The sequence below is a fragment of the Papio anubis genome, chromosome 7 (genome assembly GCF_008728515.1).
Source record: "Papio anubis isolate 15944 chromosome 7, Panubis1.0, whole genome shotgun sequence".
NCBI lineage: Eukaryota > Metazoa > Chordata > Mammalia > Primates > Cercopithecidae > Papio > Papio anubis.
This window is the reverse complement of record NC_044982.1, coordinates 5,535,233-5,559,300: the sequence shown is the minus strand read 5'-3', so window position 1 is coordinate 5,559,300 and position 24,068 is coordinate 5,535,233. Positions and strand designations below refer to the sequence as shown.

The window sequence follows — 24,068 nt, the reverse complement described above, 5'->3', positions numbered from 1 at the left end:
TTGGTATGAAATTGCTCTGAAACAAGTATTTAGATGAATCTAATTATGCATATGGGAGGTCCAAAGATTTAGGTTGTTGAGTGCATGGGTGGAGGCATTGAAGCTGGCATGTTTTGCAGAGAACTCTGATTCTTGATTCAGGTGTTGGATTCAAAGGCATCCATTTAATTTATTTAAGTTCTGGGGTACAAGTGCAGGATGTGGATGTTTGTTACTTGGGTAAACGTGTGTCACTGTGGTTTGCTGCACCTATCAGCCCATCACCTAGGTATTAAGCCCGGCATGCATTAGCAATTTTTCCTGATGCTCTCCCCACCCTTCCCTGACAGGCGCCAAGGTGTGTTGTTCCTCTCTTGTGTCCATGTGTTCTCATTGTTCAGCTCCCACTTCTAAGTGAGAATATGCAGTGTTTGGTTTTCTGTTCCTGCATTAGTTTGCTGAGGATAATGGCTTCCAGCTTCATCCATGTCCCTGCAAAGCACATGCCCTTTAATGGCTGCATAGTATTCCATAGTGTATATGTATCACATTTTCCTTATCCAGTCTATCATTGATGGCCATTTGGGTTGATTTCATGTATTTGCTGTTGCAAATAGTGCTGCAATGAACATACATGTGCATGTATCTTTATAATGGAATGATTTCTATTCCTTTGGGTATATACCCAGTAATGGAATTGCTGGGTCAAATGGTATTTCTGCTTCTAAATCTTTAAGGAATCACCACACTGTCTTCCACAATGGTTGAACAAACAGTGTAAAAGCTTTCTTATTTCTCTTTAACTTTGTTGGCATCTGTTTTCTCTTGACTTTTTAATAATTGCCATTCTGACTGGTATGAGGTAGTATCTCACTGTGGTTTTGATTTGTATTTCTCTGATGATCAGTGATGTTGAGCTTTTTTTCTTGTTTGTTGGCTGCATGTATGTCTTCTTTTGCAAAGTGTCTGTTCATGTTATTGGCCCACTTTTTAATGGGGCTGTTTGTTTTTTTCTTGTCAATTTGCTTAAGTTCCTTGTAGATTCTGGATATTAGACCTTTGTCAGATGAATAGATTGCAAATTTTTTCTCCCATTCTGTAGGTTGTCTGTTCACTCTGATGATAGTTTCTTTTGCTGTGCAGAAACTCATTAGTTTAATTAGATTCCACATGTCAATTTTTGCTTTTGTTGCAATTGCAAAGGCATCTATTTCAAATGCAACATTAATAATTGAATTAATGTGACAAAAAAGAGGAACTTTCTGGCTAATTGTAAAAAGAACATGACCCAATTATAAAAATGAATCTAAACTTGCTCACCTTTCATTTATTAGAATATTAGAGCACAGTCAAAATTTAAGATGTTTCATTCTTTTTACCATTTGCTTTCTGCCCTCCAGAATGGATTATCATTGGTGAAGACCTTGGCTGGTACGTCTCTGGGAAAGAAGGCTATAGGCCCATAAATATAATGTGCAAAGTTCTTGTCCTTGGGTGGGGTGTTTACTCAGAGGTATTCATTGTATTATAAAATAATGCATAAATGACTACATCTATATACAGAATTAAAAAAGAACAGGGATGAGAGTGTGTTACATACCAAAAATTAGAATGAGTCCAATCAGAACATCTGTGGAATTATATATTTTTAATATCCCGAAACACTGAATTTTATGAATAAATTAATAAATCAGGAATGTTCCTTCTTTTAGTAAGGATCATATACACAAAGAATAGTAATAGTCAATGTTTTTGCTCTGGGAGAATGGTGAGTTCAAGTTTGTTTTGTTAAGAGAAGCAAATAAATAATTTCACAAATTTACCAATACCTAATTACAAATAGCTAAGCAAATCAAGGAGGGAAACATGGATCAGTTTTTGATATTTTCACTCCCTTTTTGTAAGGGATATTCCTGCATATTTTGTGTATAAGTTTTTAAAGGTATAAAATAATACATATTTATTTTTCCTTTTTTTCACCATCTGCTTTCAATTCCATAGAATGAACACACTCATCATTACAGTGATTCTGTAATGATGAAGACATTCATGGGTCAGTGTGAGTAATGATCCAAGTTCTTGTCATTGTTGGATGGTCCATTTAGGGTATTTAGTGTATGATAATAATAACACATAATCAGTGAAGGCTACATAAGGACCAATGGTAAGATTGTATTATAAATCAAGTTTCATGATGACTACTGTTTTGCACAACAGAAGTCCTTTTTAAAAGAGGAGCTCTACATTTTTAGCTCTGTGGGTATGGAATATGGAGTCAGATGTATGTAACTCTCATAGTTTTTATGTTAGGTGGTTCATTTAAGGGTATTCCTGATATTGTTAAAATGGATAATATGTTAATTAATAAGATGGCGCTCCATGCACAAACCAGAGATAAGAATGTGGCATAAATCATTGTTTGTGATCAATTTCTATGATGGTTACTTCATGTTCACTAAATCGAAACCTAAATCTAGGTCTTTTCATTTGGTAATATCCTCTTTCATTTGGTAATATCATCTACAGGATGGATAGACCAGAGCTGATTAAATTATTCTTCCATGATGAGGAACTTTACCTTATCCCTCGGAGTAAGGAGAATGTCATGCAATGTAAGTAATAAAGTTCTTGGGTTGGGTTGTTAGTTCATGATTTCTACTGTCATTTAAAAAGATAATTAAATTTTAAAAGGTCATGCATAGGCCTATGATGAGAATGTGTTATGGACCGAAACTAATCCAATTTAGCACAAGTGAAGTATAAGGAAAAAAAAACTTAGCTTTTCCATTCATTTTCAATAGTTAAATGTCACATTATATGTTTGTCTCACTGATTATTTATAGACTCTTCTCTTGATAAAGGCTGTTACTCATTTATGGAGTCAGTATTCTAGTTGTTGAGTAGGATGGTGGTTCAAGCTTGTTTATTTGATATCTAAAAATGTTTCAAATTAAATGTAGAGGGGCCATGTCTGGACCGATGATGTGAACGGAATGCATCTGAATAAAAATTATGATCAATCATTTTTGAACAACTGAGGTCCACTGCAAAAAGAAGAACTCATATGTAAACCTTTGTGGGAATAATGTCAGGCAAGTTTGAGAATCTAGTTCCGGAGCTTGAGAGGGTTCACAGATACTGATTTTATACAATTAGCAGATCCACTTCTGTGGATCAACACACAAGTATATTCATGAGTAAAGAAAAGGAGGTTAAGACATGGACCAATTCTGAAGGCATGTTGTAAAGCAAGGAATATAATTAATTCAGTTCTGAAATACCTTGGTCCATCAAGAAAAAGAAAACAGATTAAATTTGTCACCACTTTGGGTAAGAAGCATCTAGATAGAAGTATTTAATAGTCAATGTTCTGCTCCTAGTTTGCTGTGGGTTCCCAGATGTTTGATTCATTAAGACAAAAAAAATTAAAATTAAACAAACAAATACGTGTATAGCTAAATAAATGGGTGCCAAGTATGAACCAATGATAAGGGTATTTCATTATTTTCTACATCTGCTTTGTAAGCCCACACAACAGAGGTAACTTGGCTGTTTTAATAATTATTTAAAGGATGAAGATCTTGACTGTTACCCATGTGGCCAAGGAGAGTGTAGAACAGGGCAAGTCAGATTAAGTTTTTATTCTTGGTTTAGGCTTTTGTTAGAGAGGATGATTATTTATTATTTAAGAAGAAGAAATGACTTTATGCAATCATAAAATCCAAGAAGACCATGCCTGAACCAGTGATAAGAATGAATCCTGCCAAGCGTCATTTTGCAAAACGAGATCCATTTAAAAAGAGGTTTGGTTTGCTACCTCTTAGATTAAGGAGATTATAGGCTGTTTCGAGCCTTAGTCAAAGATCTCGTTCTTGGGTTAGTTGTGGTTCTCTTGAGTTTTATTATTTTCTTAAAAATAACAAATAGTTAAACAAGTACAAAGCGTTTATGCTAGTAAAATTACAATGGCCACTCATGACCAATTGGGAGATTATACCATGAAACAAGGATTTGTTTGACTTGGGTTAACTGTTTTACCACTGTTTGAGGAGGTCACGGAAAGATTTAAATGATAGTAAATTTCTCCCCTCTTTCTTGGGAGTAGATTCTTTGTTGTTGACTTTATATTTGAAAATGAGTAACAATTAATAATTACGTAAATTAATGAACAACAAAAGCATTAGAATGGACAAGAATATTCAAATGATAACATTTCATGAAGCAAGAATTATGATCAACACAATTCTGCTTCTCTGAAATCCATTTAACAGAAAAGAGTCAGTCTGTTTTCTCTGTGTATAATGAGGTCAGAAACAGGTGTTAAAACATTCAGTGTTCTTGTTTTTGTATTTTGTTGGGTTCATGGAGTGGATTATCATGATTAAGGAAATAAGTATATAAAAAAGTAAATTAGAAGAGGGCAAATCATGAACCAGTGGTTAAAATGTGTTTTGAAACAAAGATGATAAGTATTTCAGTTCTGCACCATGGACTTTTATGAAACGAAACCTTCATCTTTTATATCTTTATTTTAATAGTACATAGTACCATTCTGCATATACTACGGATATATTTTAGACATTTTTGCATGCTACTTACATTGAGTTTTTTTCACTATCTCAGTTACAAATTCTAGTGAACTGATTTATTTGGAGGTGGTGTTAGGAAACCCCTATACCCCATATTTTAAAAATTTTCTGGCAGGTGATATCGGAGAGAGTACTAAAATAACTAATATTAAGGTATTAATTTCAGCTCAACAAGTATTGATGCTAATTCTTGTCAGACCCCATGTCAGGAGTGACATTTATATATGAATTTAGTTCCACTCATTAAGTAGCTCTGTGAGATTAGATAGAGACCCACTTATAAATGCAACAATTCAATAGAATAGGGAAGGTAGATGGGCTCTCTGTGAGGTTAGAGGGAGACCCACTTATAAATGCCGCAGTTTGATAAGATAGGACAGGTAGATGGGCTTTCCAGAAGCACAGAAGGTATGCCTTCAACTCAATCTTAGTGTCAGGTGAGTTGTGGAAGAGATGACTCCTGAGCCAGTGACAGACTCACTAGTCTGTAGCTCCGCAAAGCTGGGGACCACACTCCTCTCCTTCACTGCTCTGCCCCTTGTGCCTTACATGGAGAGCACACACAATAAGCATCTGTTGAATGAGTAGGTGAATACATGGTGAATAAAAGAATGGAGGAGTGAAGCAGTACATGAACAAATGAGTCTTTGAGTAAACACAGGAATGAATAAATGAAGTAATAAAAATGGGAAGGAGTACATGAATGAGTGAATGGATCAATGATAGGTCCATGAGTGACTGAGTCAGTGATAAGTGGATAAATGCATGGTGAGTTAATGAGTGGGTGAGTTCACATGTCAGTAGAAATGTCACTAATAGGTCAAGGAGTCAAGAAATGAAAGACGAACATGTAAATGGATGAGTGAATCAATGGGTCCATGAATTCCTGAATGAATTTATGAATTAACGGATAAATGAAAGTCAATTAGTAATAAGGAAATAAATGAATAGATGAGTCAGTGTATGAATCAATCAATGAGTTAATGACTCAGTGAAGAACCAAATGAATGAATTAATCTATGAATGAGTGAGTTTACAAATGAATAAATCAAAGAAAGAGGAAACAATTGAATAAATTAACTGGGTAGATAAGTCAGTGAATGAAACAAATTATGAGTGAATAGATAGACAAAAGAATGGATAAATGATGGATATTTTATAGCTAATGAATAGAACAGTGAATTAGTGAGTGAGCAAATGAGTCAGTGAATGAGTATGTAATCAAGGAATAAATTAGCTCTGGGAATGAGTAAGTGAATAAGTGAATGAGTCAATAAATTAGTGAGTCACTTATTGAAGCGTAAGGCAGTGAGTGAATGAACTCACACTGGGACTCTTTCCCTGACTCTTCCACAGAGAATAGTCATGCCCCAGCTTCACACCACAGCATAAATAATCAGAGCACCCACCCTACACTATCGTGGGCGTTTGTTTACATGTGATCACTAAACTGATGTGCTGCAGGGGCCAGGAACTGGGTCAAATTATTCTCTCTATCCCTGGTGCCTGCCCAGCTCTGAGCCTCGGAAGAGCACAGTAAATTGTTGCTGAATGAATGAACAATAGCTAAAAATACATGTGCTTTTTTGGAACCAGGATGGGCCGTCTGAGAATGGCCTGGGAGCTGTTCTTTGGGGAGGTGTGCTGTGTGTCAGATGGTTTGTGGCATCCTCCTACGCAAGTGCAGATTCTGCCTTGAGTCCAGCTTCCTGTGTCCAGTGCCAGACAGTGAGACAGGATACTGGCAGTTCAAACTGCCCTGGATGTTGGCCCATCCTTGGGCAATGCTGGCTTGGCATGGTGGAATGGAAGCCCTAGGTCTTCCCGAAAGCTGCCCTTGCCTCTGCCAAGACAGGAGATCAGAAATAACCCGGTCTTGTTTTTATGCCTTCAGCAAGTGGGCCCACTCCATGCCTTTCCAAGCAAACCACATTCCTCCTTGCTGTAGTTGTGGGACATTGGGTTGAAGGTTACCCCTTAACCTTTATCTGGTAGATGAGAATAACAATCTCCTGCCTGGGTGGATGTGCTGCTTTACAGGAGATTATTTAATACATGTTACATACATAGCGTGGTACCTGGGAGGAAACAGATGTTTCAGAAATGTTACATGCCAATTTTTTTATCCCCACCCAACGTAGCTATATTTGATGATTTCAAATGCATTAATTTAAAAGCTCTCAAATGGATGTGATACTCAAATTCCCCTCTTCCAGAAGATTGGAGAGTTCCACTGAGTTCTAGGAAGAATGCCAGTCTGGATGGTATTCTGGGTCAGTCCAGAACTTCAAGATGGCATGGCATGCCCTTCTACCAGGGAACAGTCAACCAGAAAAATGAGTTGGCAATATCCACGCTCTATGTAGGACACATACACGAGACCCACACTTCATCTCTCTACCCTTCCCTCCCTCCCTTCATTCAACATATAGGTATTCAGGGTCCACTGTATGCCTCACACTGACCATTTCTTGTCTTCTCTTGTCTTGGCTGGCTCCTGACCCTGGATTTCATCTCTCACTGCTATTCTCACGTCCTTCCTTTGAACTTGGCGATTGGTTCTTGGTCATCTGGTGTGAATACTGCCCTCTCCTTCATGAGGACTTGATTTGGGCTTCCTACTTCAGAGCACATCAGGTAGACTCCCCCTTCTTAATTCGGGGCATCGGGGACCCCTATTCTGACTCTTCTAGGTCAGCCGTTTTCCATCTGGGCAAGCTTCAGCCCCTTGTAAGAGGAGCTTAGGCTGTGTTGGTGGCAGGGTGACCTCTGAATGCTGGGGTTGGGCGGCAGCGTCAGCATGGAAGGCTTCGGGCTAGACTCTGAGATTCACTTGGTGCCTGAAAGCTGGTCTTTCAGAGGAGTTAGGTTGTCACTGCCCCCCTGTCCACTGAATTCCTTGAATAATGAGGCAAAACGACCTTTCAACATTCAGCAACTTGCAATTAATTTAGTTTTCCCATCCCTCCCACTGGTTACTCAGCCTGTGCTGGGCCTGACACAAATGTCAGCCCCTCTCCTACCTTCACAGCCCCCCGCCCTCTCCCCTAGCTTCCTTTCCACAGTCCTCTGTTCACATCTGCCCTTCCTCACTCCTCCATACCCACGCCAGAACCCACATCACATTGTCTGCTATGAGCTGCCAATTTATCCCAAAGGGCTATGAGCTTCTTGAGGCAGGTGTTCTTTTTATGTCATTATAATCCACAGAAGGTCTAGACATCAGGAAATGTTAGGTGAATTAGGTGTTCATCCAGTCATTCATTTATACAAAAGGTGTTGGGCCCTTTCTGTGCGCCACAGGCTGGGTGGTAGAAGTAAGTAATCTATCTTACAAGAAGTAAGACAGACACCACCTCTGCCCTTATAGAGTTCCAAGTCTTGGATGAGAGATTCTAAGCAAATGTTTCTGGCAAAAGAATTTAATTACACTTGTGATAAGTGCCATGAAGCCATGGCTCTGGGGACCGTCATTTGCTCGGCCAGCTGGGTTGGTCTTGATGTTCCCCTTGCTTCTCTCCTTGGCTTTGAGGAGAGCCTGAGAGAAGGACAGGACTCTAGCCATGGTCAGAGATGGCCAGTGGCTTTGGCTCCCTGGGCTCAGGTCCGTGGGGTGTTTGGACATCTAGGAGGAAAGAGGAATGACTGGACCTGGGGGTTTATGCTCGGCTGTTACTTGAGTTCTGCTTGATAATGACCTGGGTGGTTGTCAGCCGTCGAACCCTGCCCTTTGCTCAAGCCCCTCACCTGTTAACAAAGTCCCTGCTGAGTGCCAGGGTTTAGTCTTCCCTGTCAACTTCCAAGTATTTCTCTCAGATATTTTGCCAAATGACAAACTAAAGGTAGACTGGAATATGAGTTGACCTTTTCTTTTTCCTCCGCTGCAGTTCTGAGTTCCTTAAAGTGGTTGCCTGAGAAACAGTGGTATCCTACAGGCAGCTGGGCCGCTGGGCATGCGCTGTTCCAAGCACCATCCCTGCTGCCTCCTCCTTCTGCCTTTGTTGTTCAGTCTCCACCCAGGCACCCATCCCTCCTCTGTAGAACCCCCAGTGAGCCCGCAGGTCCCTCTTCTCATCTGCACCACCATGCCACCCAGGCTTCCCTCATCTTAGGCTGGTCTTTCTGCTCCCACCTCCCCTCTGGTCTCTTCCTGGGAGGTGGAGTTAGAGCAGCCTTTGTAGAATGCATGCCCCAGAGTCCCTGCTCCTGAAAGCCCGCTCGTGGCTCCCATAGGCCCCAGGATGGAGCCCCAGCTCCTTGGCCTCCTGCCATGCTTCCCACTACATGCCCCCTGTCCTTGTGTGCTGCCTGGCAGAGCCTCCCCGGGTCTCCGGGCGTGTGCGTCTCTGTGCCTTTGCCCCTGACCCCCTCTCTGTGGCCACCCTCCCACTGCTCCATGGATGCAAGACTGCTCTTGCTTCTCTCCCTGTGGTGGGCTATGTTGCCCCACACTCTGAACTGTTGCATGGTCATGAACTTGACCTTCATTCATAACATTTGTTGCTGGGTCATGATTTGTTTGGGTGTCTGCTTCCACAACCAGACCTTCGGCTCCCTGAGTATAGGCGCTCTGTCCTGGTCATCTCAGACTCCCCCACTGTCCAGTACAGAACCCAGTGCAGAGGGGCCGATCATTAAGAACGTCAGTTGAATGAAGGAACGAGTGGATGCACAAAAGGATAGTTGTACCGTCATACTGGGGCACAAATTATATCCCTGGCGGAGAACTGGGTTCACTGGCGTGGCAGAATATCACCTCCTTCTCCAGCCAACTCCACTTTGCCTTCCACCTGCGACTCATTAAGAGATATGTAACCTTAATCCTTGAAATTGCCTGGGACGGAGCATGTTTTCACTCAATGGCATGGACATGGGGATTTTATTCCTCTCTTAAATAAATCTCACTCCCCTAGGAAGCTTGGACAGGATGTGGGCAATCGAACTAGGGCTTGAAACTGAACGTTTTGCAAAAGGCCCCTTTCGAAATCTGAAACCCTGTGGCCACTGGCCAGAGCTGAGTCTGGCTTGTGGGGGTCGCGGGGGCCTCCTCTCAAAGAAGGGAAGGGAAGATTGAAAATAAACCTAGGCTGATGGTTTGTGAGACAGAATTCTGAGGTCTGGTTTTGCTTCTCTGACGAAACTTGAGTGAACTTGGCCATCCTCTTTAGCTCTTCTTTCGAGCCTTTGGCCGAAGGCTCCAACCCTCCCAAAGCCAGAAGGGAGCTTGATTTGATCCTGAAATGGACGGGACAAGTGTGCAGGCACTAGGTGGGATGGGAGCTTTGGCCCAGGTTGGGAGGAGAGGGAACTCAGGGCCAGGGCCAGCGACCGTGCAGTCCCGCTCAGAGGGTGGAGTGGCTGGAGGCTGACCTTTCTCCCAGGGATCAGGCGCTGGGTGGACCCTGACACTGGGGAGAATGAAAGGAAAATTATATCATGCCTATTGTGTGCCAGGCAGAGGCAGCAGTTCCCCTTTCATCCGGGGAATGTCCCGAGTGGGTGATGTCAGTTCCTCATTGTGCAAACAAGGAAACTGAGACCCGGGGCCCATCCCATCCACGATCAGGGCCCAGGCAGCTCTGACTCAATGTTCAGTGCTCTCTGCAGGTGTCTGGGCACTTGCCACGCAGAGCAGTGGGCTGGGGGGATGGCAGAAAACAAAGGGTTAGGGTGCCTGGATGCCAGGTTCTCAGTGCTGGTGTCCTCACAACAGGCTGTCCCTATGCCCCTGCTGTCCTCAGTGGGTGGGCACTAGATCTGGACTGACCCCTGGGACAGGAGGATTCGAGATGTCTTATTCTCTTTTGATTTCTTTTGTCTTTTCTCTGCCAGGAAGATACTGGTCTCTGTTCTTGGTTAAGTTCCCGGAACCATCTAAGTTTCGTGCCCCTCAGCTGTAAAAGGGAAGTGCATTGCATTTGTTTATTCTGTAAAACTCTTGGTGTGTGCCATGGTATGCACTGATGACGAGCACATGTGTGCGGCCCTGCCCCCATGGAGCACGTACATGGTCCTTCAGCCGGAGACCGCGCTGGGAGAACTCAGGGGTTCACTCCCGGTCGGAGGTGAGCATCTGCCTCTGCACAAAGGAAGGCATTTCATGAAACCCCAAAGGCCCCGCAGCCCCCGCACGTGGAAGGAGTCACTCTCCTCCATGTGGGGTGAGCCACGCTGGCCTTGTGGCATTCACGTGTTCTCTCCACCTGCTTCTCCAGCCTGAAGGGGACCTCAGTGTCCTCTGATGACCTTCTTGAAGAGAGACATTTCCTCCCTGCCTTCACTGGAGCCTTTAGACGGAGCCGATGACAGCCCAGCTCAGGTTGTTTCCCATCTGTGAAATGGGAAGAGGGAGGATGGCGCCAGTCCCTTGCCCTCACCACATTGTCCGCTACAGAGAGGAAAGATGTTTGCATTCTGATCGCCACACACCTCTACCCCGTCCTTCCAGGCTCCTGATCCTCATTGTAATTTTGGGGCTATTTGGTGATATTTTCTTTGTCCTTGGATCTGAGGCTTCTCCTACCAGCACGTGTTTTTTCAACATGACAAAATAAAAGCCCTGGGCCAGGCGGGGTGGCTCATGCCTGTAATCCCAGCAGTTTGGGAGGCCGAGGCAGGTGGATGACAAAGTCAGGAGTTCGAGACCAGCCTGACCAACATGGTGAAACCCCATCTCTACTAAAAATACAAAAAATTAGCTGGGCATGGTGGCACGTGCCTGTAATCCCAGCTACTCAGGAGGCTGAGGCAGGAGAATTGTTTGAACCCGGGAGCTGGAGGTTGCAGTGAGCTGAGATCACGCCATTGCACCCCAGCCCGGGCAACAAGAGCGAGACTCCGTCTCGGGGAGTAAAGAAAATAAGACAGCCCTGCTCCTGCAGCAGGGGCTGAACCCCATCCCTGACAGATGTTTCTGGTATCAGCAGCAGCTGGTGACCCTGGCCAGCCCCCTGCCAACTGGGGTTGCTGGCAGCCACTCAGAGGGGACAAAGGCCATCCTGGGCACATGTGTCCCTCCTGTGGCCTCCCTTCCTTCAGCTGCCCGCCCCCACCCCCAGCCCCACCCCCACCCCATTGCTGCTGGGCTCCTGGCTTCGTTTATTGATGGACTCTCCTGTGGGGTTCTTTGCGGAACCCAAGCCAGAGTTCAGACTTCATAAAGGGCTGCTTAACTGACTTCCTGTGTCCCGGGGTTCCCCTGTCCTCTGTGACCCTGGTCCCTGGCCCCCTCATTTGCACGCAGCTGTGCTATACATTCCTTTTGCATCACCCCCCATCCCCTGCTCCCTGCAAAACCCCACTGCTCTGCAGGCCACAAATCCAGAGATTTAATACCCCAGTGAACTGTGGGTCACGTTCCTTGGCTCAGCTGTTCACTCAGCTGGTGGGTGCTCATCAGAGCTGGAGAAGCCATATGGGAAGGGAGGGGTCCCAAAGGCAGCAGCAACCCCTCTAAAGCCATGGAGTTGGGTGCCAAGGGCCACCCAGGGCCCTGCGGGCCACGCCGCTGCAATAAACGTCTCCTGGCTTCGCCTCCCAGGCTTCCTCCTTGCCATCCTTTCTTGGGGACTCTGGCTGTGTGGCCTGGGTTTGGATTTGTATTGTGAGGAAGAAGAGACAGAGTGGGGTGTGTGACAAGGGCTAGGGTAAGCAGGAAATCAAGCCTTGCTAGTTGGTTTTCTGGAGTGGAATTGAGCCTTAAGAAAAGAGACTTGTGAGGGCCAGGTGTGGTGGCTCATGCCTATAATCCCAGTGCTTTGGGAGACCCATATAGGAGGACAGCTTGAGGCCAAGAGACCAACCCGGGTAACATAGCAAGACCCCGTCCCTACAAAAAAATAAAAAGATGAGCTGGGTGTGTTGGTGCACACCTGTGGTCCCAGCTACTCAGGAGGCCCTCGGGATGCCCCTCTACCCTGACTTCTAGTATGGCTTTGTGCCACTGTACTCCAGCCTGGGTGACAGAGCAAGGTCCTATCTCTAAAAAAAGAAGAAAGAAAAAAAAATGAGCCTTGTGAGCTGGAAACAAGGGAGGCAGAGGTCCTTCGAGTTCCCCAGCCCAACCCTGCGGGACCCCCAGGGAGCTGTCCCTCCCTCCCTCCCTGCTTCCCTGACACGGGTGGAGTCTGTGCTGCCACACTGGCCACCTTGCTGAAGCCTGCCAGTGCTGCAGGGGGGTGTCACTGGCCTTCCTTACAGAGAAGGAAACTGAGGCTCAGATGAATGCAGACAGCCTAGGCCTGCGCCAAGTCTGGGGTGCATCTCACGTCCGCACACCTGCCTCCAGTACTGCTCACTGCCCCCGGGACACACAGGTAGGGGATTGAAGCAGAAGCTGGCAGCGGCTCTGTCTGCAGAGGCTGGTTGCCTCGTCTCCCATCTGTGCGCTTGGGTCAGGGCCCCTTTCACGAGAAGGCCTCCGTCCGGAGAGCACTGCAGCACATGTTCACTGTTTGCTCAGCAGGATGAAAGAGCTTACCAGACTTTCCTGGCCAAGTTGACCAATTGGTGATTTTTCATAAAGCCCCGCAGCAAAGCATCTGGAAAGCTCCTTTCCTGCTCCTGACAGTCACCCCGAACAGCATGTTTCCAAATCCACAGAACATATGGGCTGCAGAGCTGAGAGCCTTGCTCCTGGCCCAGCCAACAGAATGCCGTCTTCTTTCCCTGGTGTGGGCGCAGGGGCCGCTCTCAGCTACCTTGCCCCCAACCTTAGAGCCTTGCCTTTGGTACCCGCTCGCTTGCCTCCAAATTCCTGCATCCAAGACCTCAGGGACAGCCCCCGTTGGGTACTCATCTGCTATTAATACCAGCCCATTTCTTTCCCAGCAAGGAGAGCCTGGCTGAGTCAGTCCCTGGGCCAAGATTGGTATGGAAGGAACTCTACTGATATGAGCAAGGCAGTGAATAGGCAAAGCACAGCTCCTGAATCCAAGATCAGGTCATAGCCAGTGGCCATCAGAGCCTCAGATGGAAGAGCCAGCGGGAAGCCCCAGACCCACCTGGCTGTATGGGACATTGACCCAGCACAGGGAGAAGACCCAGGTGGATATAAGTTGTAGTTACTATTCTAGTTCTGGGTTGGAGGCTGGGCTTATCCATGGGCACTGAATCCTTAAAAAGTTAAATGAAGATGCTAAAATAGAGCCACTTATGGACTCATGTTGACTGGTGTCAGAATAAAGTCTACAATCAGTCCAATTCTGTGTATATCTGAGTTTGAGGACAATGATAGTAATAATAACAATAGCAATAACTTGACTGGTCTAAACCTCAATGCATTGCTCTACTTGGCCAAACCTGTACACCCTCTTCCCCCAAGTTCCTTTATCTCGATGAATGGCCTCAGTAATCCTGAGACCAAAGTCTGCTGCATCTTCTTCCTCCCCTGCACCCTCCAGGAGCAATCCATCACCAAGTCCCATCAGCGCGACACCCTGAATGTCTCTCCTCCTCACTTCCTTCCAGTTGCCCCTACCTGGTCGGGCTTCATCCTCCCTGTCTGGCTCCATTGGATGCCCTCTGCTTGCTTGCCTCGTCTCTGGCTGTATCCTGTGGGTGACATGCATGCATAACCGGCACCACTTAAACCCCCCGGTGGGCTCCAGGGTGCACCAAGCCACGCCATCCCATTGGCCCCGTGTCCTTTCCTTTTCCTCTCTTGCTCCAGCCTTACTTGTAATTCCTCAGTTCACACCTCCATCATGTCTGTCAGTCTCAAGATCTCCTCGAAACCCCCAGCCCTTCTCCAGACCTGTTCAAGTGCCCCATTCATCACTCCCCGTGTGCAGTTCCGTAGTTGTCCATTTTGCATTGACTTCCCAGTATCTGGAGGCAGGAGCCGGCTCTGACCCAACTTGCCATTCCCAAAGTACCCTCTCAGTGAATGTGGCAGGTCCCCCTGCCTTGTCAATAAGTCATGTGATTGGGCAGGTTGTGTGACTTGTCCCTCTTGTCTCGGAAGGTCGTCCTGCCCAGAGCCTGTGAAGGTGCAGTGGCCTGAGCCAGGCTTCCAAGAGGACAACCGTGATGGGCTCAGCGTGTGCGTTGCTGGGTAAGCTCTGCTTTTCCTGGTTACGCTCGGAAATACTTGTGTACCTGTGACTAAGGGCCAAACTCGGACTAGATGATAGGCGATCAAAGATGGGCTTTGTGACAGGCTGGAGTGCCTGCGATGGCCTCAGAGAGGGGCTGGAATGCATGTGCTTCTCACCAAGAACATTAGCAAGCAGAGGCTGGGTCATTTCTAACAGCTGCTTCTCTGAGTGGAGGGAAGGGCTGGCTAGAGAAGTCCCTCATCTCTGGTCCCACCTAAGAGGTGGGAGTCATGTTACTTTGCAGCTGACCAGATGCCAGCTTGAGATGGGGCCCAGGGTAACCTTCACATCCCTGCCCGAAGGCTCTTTTAAAAATTATGTAGCTAATTGCATTCTATTAACTCATTACCGTAATGGAGAGTGCAATAAGCAGGGGTCATGTATGTTTTCCCCATAAAATAACCTAAGCTAATGGCTGACATTTATTGCACATAATTTTTAAAAATATTTTTCCCATTAAAAGAGAAATATATGTTTATTATACAGAGCTTGAAAAATATTGAAAAGAACAAGTGTAAGAGCAAGACTCTCCCTAGTTCCCCCACTCACAGATCACCATTGCCAACATTTTGGTGGCCAGCCTCAGCCTTTTGTTTTTTTCTATAAATTAGGTGTGTACGTGTCTGTGTGTGCTTAATTGAGTTTATCATTGCCATCCTGTCTTCTATTTCCACTAATTATATATCCTGAACATTTCCCAAGCCATTAAGCAATTTCTTATCTTGTGCTTTTTAATGGTTACATAGGGTTCTAGCAAATGGCTCTATTGTAATTAATTGGTTTGCTTTTATTGAATATTTAGATCCATTTAGAAGTTGAATTGCGCAAATCGGGAAGGACATCTTTGTTTATTCATCGTCTTATACGTGTCTGGCTCACTTTCTGCAGTTCATTCTGTGTCAAAAGGTGTGAGCGTTTTATGGCCAAATTGCCCTCTTAAAGCTTGTATCAACTTACATTCTCAGAATTAGTTTGAAAAGTGCCTGTTTCTCTGGGAATTATCAAGGTTGTTCACCTTTGCCAATTTGTCAAAACACAGTATTTCGTTCTTTTCATTGGCAGTTCTTTTATTACCTGTGATAAAAGACATTTCCCCCTGTCTCTTTTGGTTATCTGTATCTGAATTGCCAGTTCAGGCTTTTTTTTCATTTTTCATTTAGTTTTTACTTTTGTCAAAGTCATTGCATATGCATCGTTTGAAGAGTCAGATGGTTGTAGAGCAGCAGGCTTCCAACTCCACCCTAATTTTCTGCTTAACAGAAGCAATAGTTTTTAACTCCTTTAACTGATTCTCTTGACATTTACATCTGAATATCTAAGTAACATTGTTTTTCTCTTCTACTTCTTGATTTTCTTTTTCTTTTTTGAGGCTTAGGCATTATCGTGACTTTATAACTGTAGAAGATGAGGATTTGACTCCTTGGCCTCACCGCCCCCTCCTCCCTTCTTTCTGTGCACCATCCTCAATATATTTAGTACGTAGTTCGGGCTTGATCCAAATTCAGAGTTCACCTTTTTATGAGAGTGTAAGCACTCCTGAAATCTGAGCGTTAGCACTACAATTTACCTTTCCTTCACGACTATTTTTTCTCTTGGAGTTAGTAATTATCTTGTATTTTTTTTCTCTTTGATTGGTTAGTTTTTTTGTGAGCCTAGCTGATTTATCCCTAGCCTCTCAATATATTCAAACACATTATTTTTAATTTTTTAAAAAATGTGTTTTATACTATCTAGAAATGTCTTCCCAGAGCCTTCTGGCCGGTTTTGTTATGAACTGGGTGATCTTTAGGGTTCTGGATACCATCTTGGAATATCTTTCACATTCTTCTTCTGAGGATTCCTTTGATCCTCTCTCTTTAGCTGGATTTTGTAGATTGCCTACTTTTGTAGATTCCATGTTATCTCCTTTGGTTTACTCCTTTGTTTTGCTAGAGTGCATCCTCTAGCAGTTTCTGTAGAAATGCTTAATGGAAGGTAAATTTTTAGAGCTCTTTCACATCTAAAAAGGAAAATATCTAGCCCACACTGACATTGAAAGATTGGCTGAGTATAGAATTCAACGTTGGAAACCTTTTTTTTAAATTTTGAAAGGCTCAGATTTTGAAAGAACAAATCATTATCTTGTGACTTTCAGTGTTATTGGTGAGATGTCTTAAGTCTTTGTGATTCCTCATCCCTTCTATGTGAATTTTTTTTCTTCCTTTCTGGAACTTGTAGAACTTTCTTGTTGTCTTCCAATGTTTTAAAATGTCATGTGTTTGTGTATTGATGTACATCTGTGTTTATCCATTTTTCCAGGTTCTTTTGGCCTGAAGACACTTGTCCTTCAGTTCTAGAAACTTGTCTTGAACAACTGGTTGGATCATTTCCTCATATTTGTTTTCTCTTCCTAGCATTTCCTTCTTTTTTTTCTTTCTTTTCTTTTCTATTTTCTCCCCCCTACCCTTTTTTTTTTTTTTTTTTTTTTTTTTGATGGAGTTTCACTCTGTTGCCCAGGCAGGAGTGTAGTGGTACGATCTTGGCCCACTGCAACCTCTGCCTCCTAGGCTCAAGCAGTTCTCCTGCCTCAGCCTCCCAAGTAGCTAGGATTATAGGCGTGTGCCACTACGCCTGGCTAATATGTGTATTTATGGTAGAGATGGGGTTTCATCATATTGATCAGGCTGGTCTTGAACTCCTGACCTCAAGTGATTCACCCGCCTTGGCCTCCCAAAGTGCTGGGATTACAGGCATGAACCACCACGCCCAGCCTCTCTTCCTAGCATTACTATTGTTTGTATGTTGGAACTCCTGACTAGTTTTCTAATATTTCCATATTTTTCCTTTGATTTTTAACTTTTATTATTCATGTTCTGTTTCTAAGAAGGATTTCCCTATCTTCATGTTTTAACTTATTTTCATTTCTGCTTTCATATTTCTAATTTTTAATTTTTAAATTATATTCTAAATATTATATAGCATTTTGTTTTATGAGTGCAATTGCTTCTTTAATATCTCTGATAATATTAATAATAGGTCTTTTGAAATTTTTTTCTCCCTGCAGAGTAGGCAAGCTTCATTCAGTTTACCACTTTGAACTGGAAATCGTTTACCCATTTTGCTCTATAGGTGTGTTCATTTTTTATTTTGATTTTGTAAGACCTTTTTTAACAAGAATAGGAACTCTTTTGCTGTCATATGTTACCTGGATCCCCCACTTTTTCATTTGCCATTCCATTTTGTTCATAAATTATTTTTTATTTTAAAAATTATTATGTTCTAAAAATTTATCATTAATTTTTCCTTACAATTTCTTCACTTGCATTTTTCTTTTGGCTCAGAAAGTCCTTTCCCAAACTGAACTTTAATTTTTTTTTTAGTTCTTTCATGATTTCATCTTTTATATTTGAATCTTTACTTATCAACTTAATTATTGTGAGAAATAACTAATTGTTCCACTTTCACATTTACTACATGCTAGATACTTTTATAGTTTGGGTTCTTGTTCTGGTTTTCTATTATCCATTGGTTTGTCATTGCTTTATTTTAGTTTATTGTATTATTAAAATGTGTTATTACTCAGTAGCAATAGTCTTCCTTAATTCTTATTTGTCAAGATTTTCTCCGTTAGTCTTATTTGTATGTTCTTTCAGATGAACTGTAGTGATATTGTAAAGTTAAAAACATTCTTTATGGATATTGTGTGGAACTTTATAAAGCTGTCAGTTAATTTAAAGAGAGTTACTATTTTTTGAAACAGGCTTTGCATGATATTTTGCAGCTTTATGTATACATATATATTCATAAGTTGTCAAATTTGATAGATTCACAATTTGTTACTTTTATTTCAGGAAATTAAGTGTGGCTTCTATTGTGAATTTGATCCACTTTCTTTATATTTTGTAACTGGTTGTTATTGGTATGTAGGGAAGTGTCTATATATTTATTGTTACTGTTCATCTCACTGAATTCTCTAATTTGTTCTGCAAGTTTCTAGTTGAGTGTTTTGGAATTTCTAGGTAAAGAGTCATTCATGGCTGGGCATGGTGGCTTATGCCTGTAATCCCAGCACTTTGGGAGGCCGAGGTGGGTGGATCACCTGAGGTCAGGGGTTTGAGACCAGCCTGGCCAACATGGTGAAACCCCGTCTCTACCAAAAATACAAAAAAATTAGCTGGGCGTGGTGGCGGGTGCCTGTAATCCCAGCTACTCTGGAGGCTGAGGCAGGAGAATCGCTTGAACCCGGGAGGCGGAGGTTGCAGTGAGCCAAGGTCGTGCCACTGGACTCCAGCCTGGGTGACAAGAGCAAAACTCCGTCTCCAAAAAAAAAAAAAAAAAAAGAAAAAAGAAAAAAGAGTGATTCATATCTATATATAATGCAATTTTTGTCTGTCATTTTATCTCATCTATTTCTTTTCCTTTGGCTAGATCTTCTAAAACATTGTATTATTGATAACAGAAATCTTGTCTTGTTTCTGGTTTACTTTTAAGTATGGTTGCAAATCATTTTTTAGTTGAGATTTTTTTAAATAAATGAAGTATTTATACCTAGTTTACATAAGACTTTAAAATCAGGATTGGAGTTAGAATTTGATGAAATGTTTTTTGATATCTGTAGATATCATGTTGTGTTTCTCTGTTGATCTGTTGATACAATAAACTGTTTCGTAACTTTGAAACATTTTTGGATTGAATTCTACTTGATTATGGTGTATTGTTGTTTTAATATACTACAAGATTTGCTAGGCTAATATTTCATTTAGAATTTTCCAAATCTATTTTTTTGTTGAATTTGGGTGTCAAAGTTATGCTGACTTTGTAAAATAAATTCGGCAACATTCCCTCTTTTTCTGTGTTCTGTACCATATATGCATTATTTGAATGATTTAGTCCAGGAAAGCTTGAAAGAACTCACCTATGTGACTAGCGTGGGATAAGTCTTTGGCAACGTCTCTTATTTCTTCTGTATTTATTGGATTCTTTAGGTTTTCTACATCTTTAGAATTTTTACTTCTTTTTCTAATATAGCTCAGTGTTTAAATGTGTAGGCACTGGAATCAGACAAATTGAGTTTAAGATTTTGGCCCTCTCATTTTCCATGTGATGGGGACACTGTGTCACTTCCCTAGTTCTTAGTTTCCTCATTTGTTAAATGGTTAAAACGAAAGCCTCCGAGGGCCCTAACAGGACCGGTGTGAGGATTAAGAGATATAGTTACCTTGCACTGGTTCTTGCACATAATGAGTGCTCACTAATGTTTTTAGATATTATTTATCCTAGAAAATAATAGATTTTTATGAGATTTAAACATTCACATAGGATTATAGTATTTTTATACTAGAATTTTAATGTATTTCTAGGATTACATCACTTCTGTCATTCTTAATTTTGTATATGCATACTTTATCACTTTTTTATTAGATGACCTGGAAGAATATCTGTTTTAGAGGTTTTTCAAAGAATCCGTTCTTGGGATAACTTGTCAGTTCAACTGGTTTTTGTGTGCCTGTGTTCAAATTAAATAATATCTGTTTTTATTGATTTCTTTCTTCTGCTTTCTTTGTTTTATGGATTTGTCCATATATGCCCTATTGTTATTCTTCTTTAATAATGAAAATATTTCACGGTATGAACTTGCTTCTGTTTGCAATTTTGACTGCATTTTCATATGGCTTAATATGTAGTCTTCAGTACCTTAAAATATTTGTTATAAGGCTTCTTATTTCTTCTTGTTATTAGAAGAAATAATTATCTGAGTTAAATGTGCAAAAGTAGAGCTGATTTTAAAAAATTAATTTCTAATTTTTTAAAGTTGTAAGTTGTTTATACTTTTAATTCAATTGTGGTTATCTTTTATTGTGGCTTGAGAATGTGGACACAAATTCTACTTTGGGGGAATTTATTGATGTCTTTTTTCTGCATAATATAATTGATTTTGTAAATGTTTTTTGTGGGCATTTAAAAGTAAGATGTACTCCTTGTTTATAAGGTATGGATTTTGATGTAAAGACATTTAGTTTTATTAGTTTTTTAGTCTTTATTTGGATTTTCTTAGCAAAGAATTACGTAATGTATAAGCAACCGTATTTTGAATCTCAATCTAAGAGTTTACTGGACGTATCTGGCTTTTGTTTGTTTCATTACATTGCTTGGAACTTTTTGGACGGTGACCTAATGTTGATGAGGTGGGCTTCTTTCCCGTTTTTCTCATGTTCTGTTAAGTTTGTTGTTGCTTCTAGATTTGGGGTATGCTTATCATTGACTTCCTAGCTATTTGACATTTTTAGGACTGGAAGAGTTTTGGAAACGATGTTTCTATTTTCCTTGTTTGGGTGCTATTTTACTTCTAATGCAAATGTTCATGAGTGCCATGTCACTGTTGTGGATTATACCTTCCCTCTCTGAGAAGTGTTTAATGACCTGAAATCACAGAAGCACATCTGTTTTCTTTTAATTTGTGTTCCTGAGCTAGGTAGCCTCACTTGCTCATGTAATTGTTTCTGGAAGCCTGTAATGAAGGCAAAGTGTTGTTTGAAAGTTGAGCTGGAGACTTGCATGTTCCAAAGAATTTTGCTCCTCGAGAGCTCAATCTTCCAGGCAATTTCTAACATTCCATGGATGTTCTTTAGTTTTGTTCTTTTCAAACACGCAGTCAACTGCCTTAAATTCAATTATTGAGGCCAAAGACGGGCCATGTTGGGTCCGCCTAACAATGCCCATGTTTATACTAATTTCTGAAGTATATAGGAGATCTGTGCTCTTACCACAGGTGTCAGCAACTTTGTTTTTCCATTTTCCACTTATTTATACAACAATGGAGCAAAATGTAGTTAAATACTGGTTTTCAAAGGCAGCCAAACCCTTTATTCAGACCAAATATTACCCAGAAGGCCAGTAAGTAAAATAGATCAAGTCAGGTCTGCCTTGTTTGGGGCTGTGCAGTGACCCCAAGCTGTTGGTGCTGGGCACTCTCCTTAAAATGCTATAGGGGACCCCAAATGCCCCTGAGAATACCCTTTGAAAGCCTCTGCAAAGAAATATTTAAATAATTGCACAAGCAAACTGAAAAAAAAATGGCTATGTATGCAAAACTGGGGGTGCCATTGACTGCTTGCTGGCAGTCAGCTGCTGTCTGCATTCCGTGGCTTGGGGGATGTCCGTGCATGATTGTGTGGGCTACCTGGGATTCCAGTGCATGGAAATTGAGGCCATCCTGTTTATCCCTGCCATCCCTCGGCTTTGGATTTTCTTGAGTTAATTTATTTAAATTGTGTTCCACATAGACAACATATAGTTTCAGTTGGAGTCTTTTGACCCAAACTGAGCATTCTGTTTGGAAAGAACGTGTAACCCATTTACGTTTGGTCCCTTAATTGTCATGTTTGCGCTTTTAACAAAAATTGTACTTAATGCTTGTTTTATTTTTTTCATCCTTTCTTCCCTGCTATCTTCTGTTATATCACAGAGACTACATTTTTTTTTTTTTAATTTTAATTTTCTCTGTGATTTGGAAAGTACATAACCAGTTTCTATGTCTGTTGGTGCTTACATTTCGGCTTCTGAAAAACTACGCTTACATCTATTATTTCTCTATGGTAACAAATGAAATAGTGTTCTCTGACTTTGCCCTGTGTGGAATAATTAAGTTTCATATTCATCTGCTTCCTCCCTTTCCTCCCACTGTTACGCCCTCCCAAACACTAAGGAAGGTGTCGGTGAGTTTTATCCCTGCCTCCCCTACTAACCATCCCCCTGGTCCTGTGCCTTGTGCTTTGGGGGGCACAAATGGCCTCTCTCTGCCTCTGTGGTCTGCCCTCCCCCTTGCAGTAGGTGAGGCTGCTTACTGTTTCTGGACCATAGATCGTGTAGACCTCAAATCCTACTACTTCATGCACTTCTGAATTCACCGATCAGCGTTGTGTGGGTTGAGTATCTGTTTTTCCCTTATCCAGCCTGTGAGCCCCTGGAAGGCAGGAGCACTGAGTCAGCCTCAGCCTCTGCACAGGGCAAATGCTAGAAAATGCATCAATGGTTGAGTATCCAAGAGAGTACCTGGGCGAGCCAGTGAGAGGATGCGTAGCTGAGGAGTGGATGACTCTGTGAAGGAGTGGGTTCTTCAGGGAGAAGAGTGTGTGCAGGAGTGGATGAGTCTGTGCACCTTTGCAAGAATGGATGGGTGAGGGAGTGGAACAGTGACTGGGGTCTGGGGAATGAGAAGGGTTGCCAGCCATCTGCGGTCAGCAGGAGCTTCCAGGCCCAAGTTTGGTGTGTTGGAGGCTGGGTGAGAAGGTGGGTCCACTCACCTCTCTAGATACCCAAGAGGCTAGTGGGGACCCAGGCCACCTTCTCCGGGAGGACATGGATGCTTTTCGCGTCTCTCTCTCATACTCCTTCCTTCCTCACCATGCTGTGGCATGCACGGCCTGTGCTGGGAGCTAGGGGTACAAAGCTGAGGCCAGTACAGCCCTTTCCTGCCCCAGAGGAGTTCCCATACCAAGGGAGGCCCTGAGTGAGTTCCCCCAACACTGGAGCCCCCACTTGGCTCTTCTCGTGTTCTAGTCCCTTTATGTTTACAGACCTCAAGAATCCACCTTAGCTCCCCTCACCTAGCTGCCATCTGCTTGGTGGCTTCTCTGTGTCTCACTTCTCTGTGGCTCCCAACCCTACCGCTCCACCCAGAGAGCTAGGTACAGATCATCAGGGGCCTCCACCAACTGCCAACTCAGAATCTCCACTAGGATTTCTTGGTGGCACTTCAACCTCAGCACACTTAAAACTAAGTGTGCCCCACCAGCACTTGGTCCACATCTAGTGATCCCCAGCCCCGAGAGTGGTCCCACTCTCAGCCAGCTCCCGGGCCAGACACCCGCAAGGACATCCGATGTTTTCTCATGGCCCACCATGCCTTGTCCACATCTGGGCTGTTGCCAAGTCTCTTGTGCTCTTCTTCCTAAATATTTGGAAACATGGCCGCTTTCCTGTCTCCATGACTCCTACCATCCTCTCTTTGGGGTCCTGTACTCTTTCTTCCTGCTCCTACTCCCAGCAACACCAGCCAGAGATTTCATATCAGCCAGAGAAATCTTGTAAAAATAGGAAGCTCGCTATGTCCTTTATCAGCTAATAATGGCTTCCCCTTAGCCTGAGGGGAAGTTTGGAATTTTACCTTTGTTTTAAGGTCCTGAATGATCTGGCCCCATCCAGCTCCTCAGACTCATTTCTGGCATGTTTCTGGCTCCCCGCCAATTCACATGGATACTCATCCAGACCACGCCCCCATCCAAGTAGACCACAATTCCTCCTATCCGCATTCAAGGCCCTATCCAGACCACACCCCATCCAGATTCACGCCTGATTCATTCTAATGCCCCATTCCAGATTCACAATTCTAATATCCGGATTCACAATTCATCCAGACCATGAC

General features: G+C 42.9%; 1 long non-coding RNA gene and 1 other non-coding gene across 3 annotated transcripts in view; both read left to right on the top strand.

The window, feature by feature from the left end:
• LOC116275684 overlaps positions 1-24,068 on the top strand; it is a 146,142-nt gene that overhangs the window by 107,442 nt on the left and 14,632 nt on the right. For both annotated transcript variants that reach the window (XR_004184771.1, XR_004184772.1), the window contains 5 exons: positions 1,380-1,410; positions 2,506-2,591; positions 7,196-7,205; positions 10,401-13,613; positions 14,533-14,622. This is a non-coding gene — a long non-coding RNA (uncharacterized LOC116275684). The remainder of the gene's footprint in view (positions 1-1,379; positions 1,411-2,505; positions 2,592-7,195; positions 7,206-10,400; positions 13,614-14,532; positions 14,623-24,068) is intronic.
• LOC116276208 lies at positions 2,952-3,024 on the top strand. The gene has a single exon (XR_004185639.1). It is a non-coding gene; the product is annotated as a small nucleolar RNA SNORD113/SNORD114 family (small nucleolar RNA).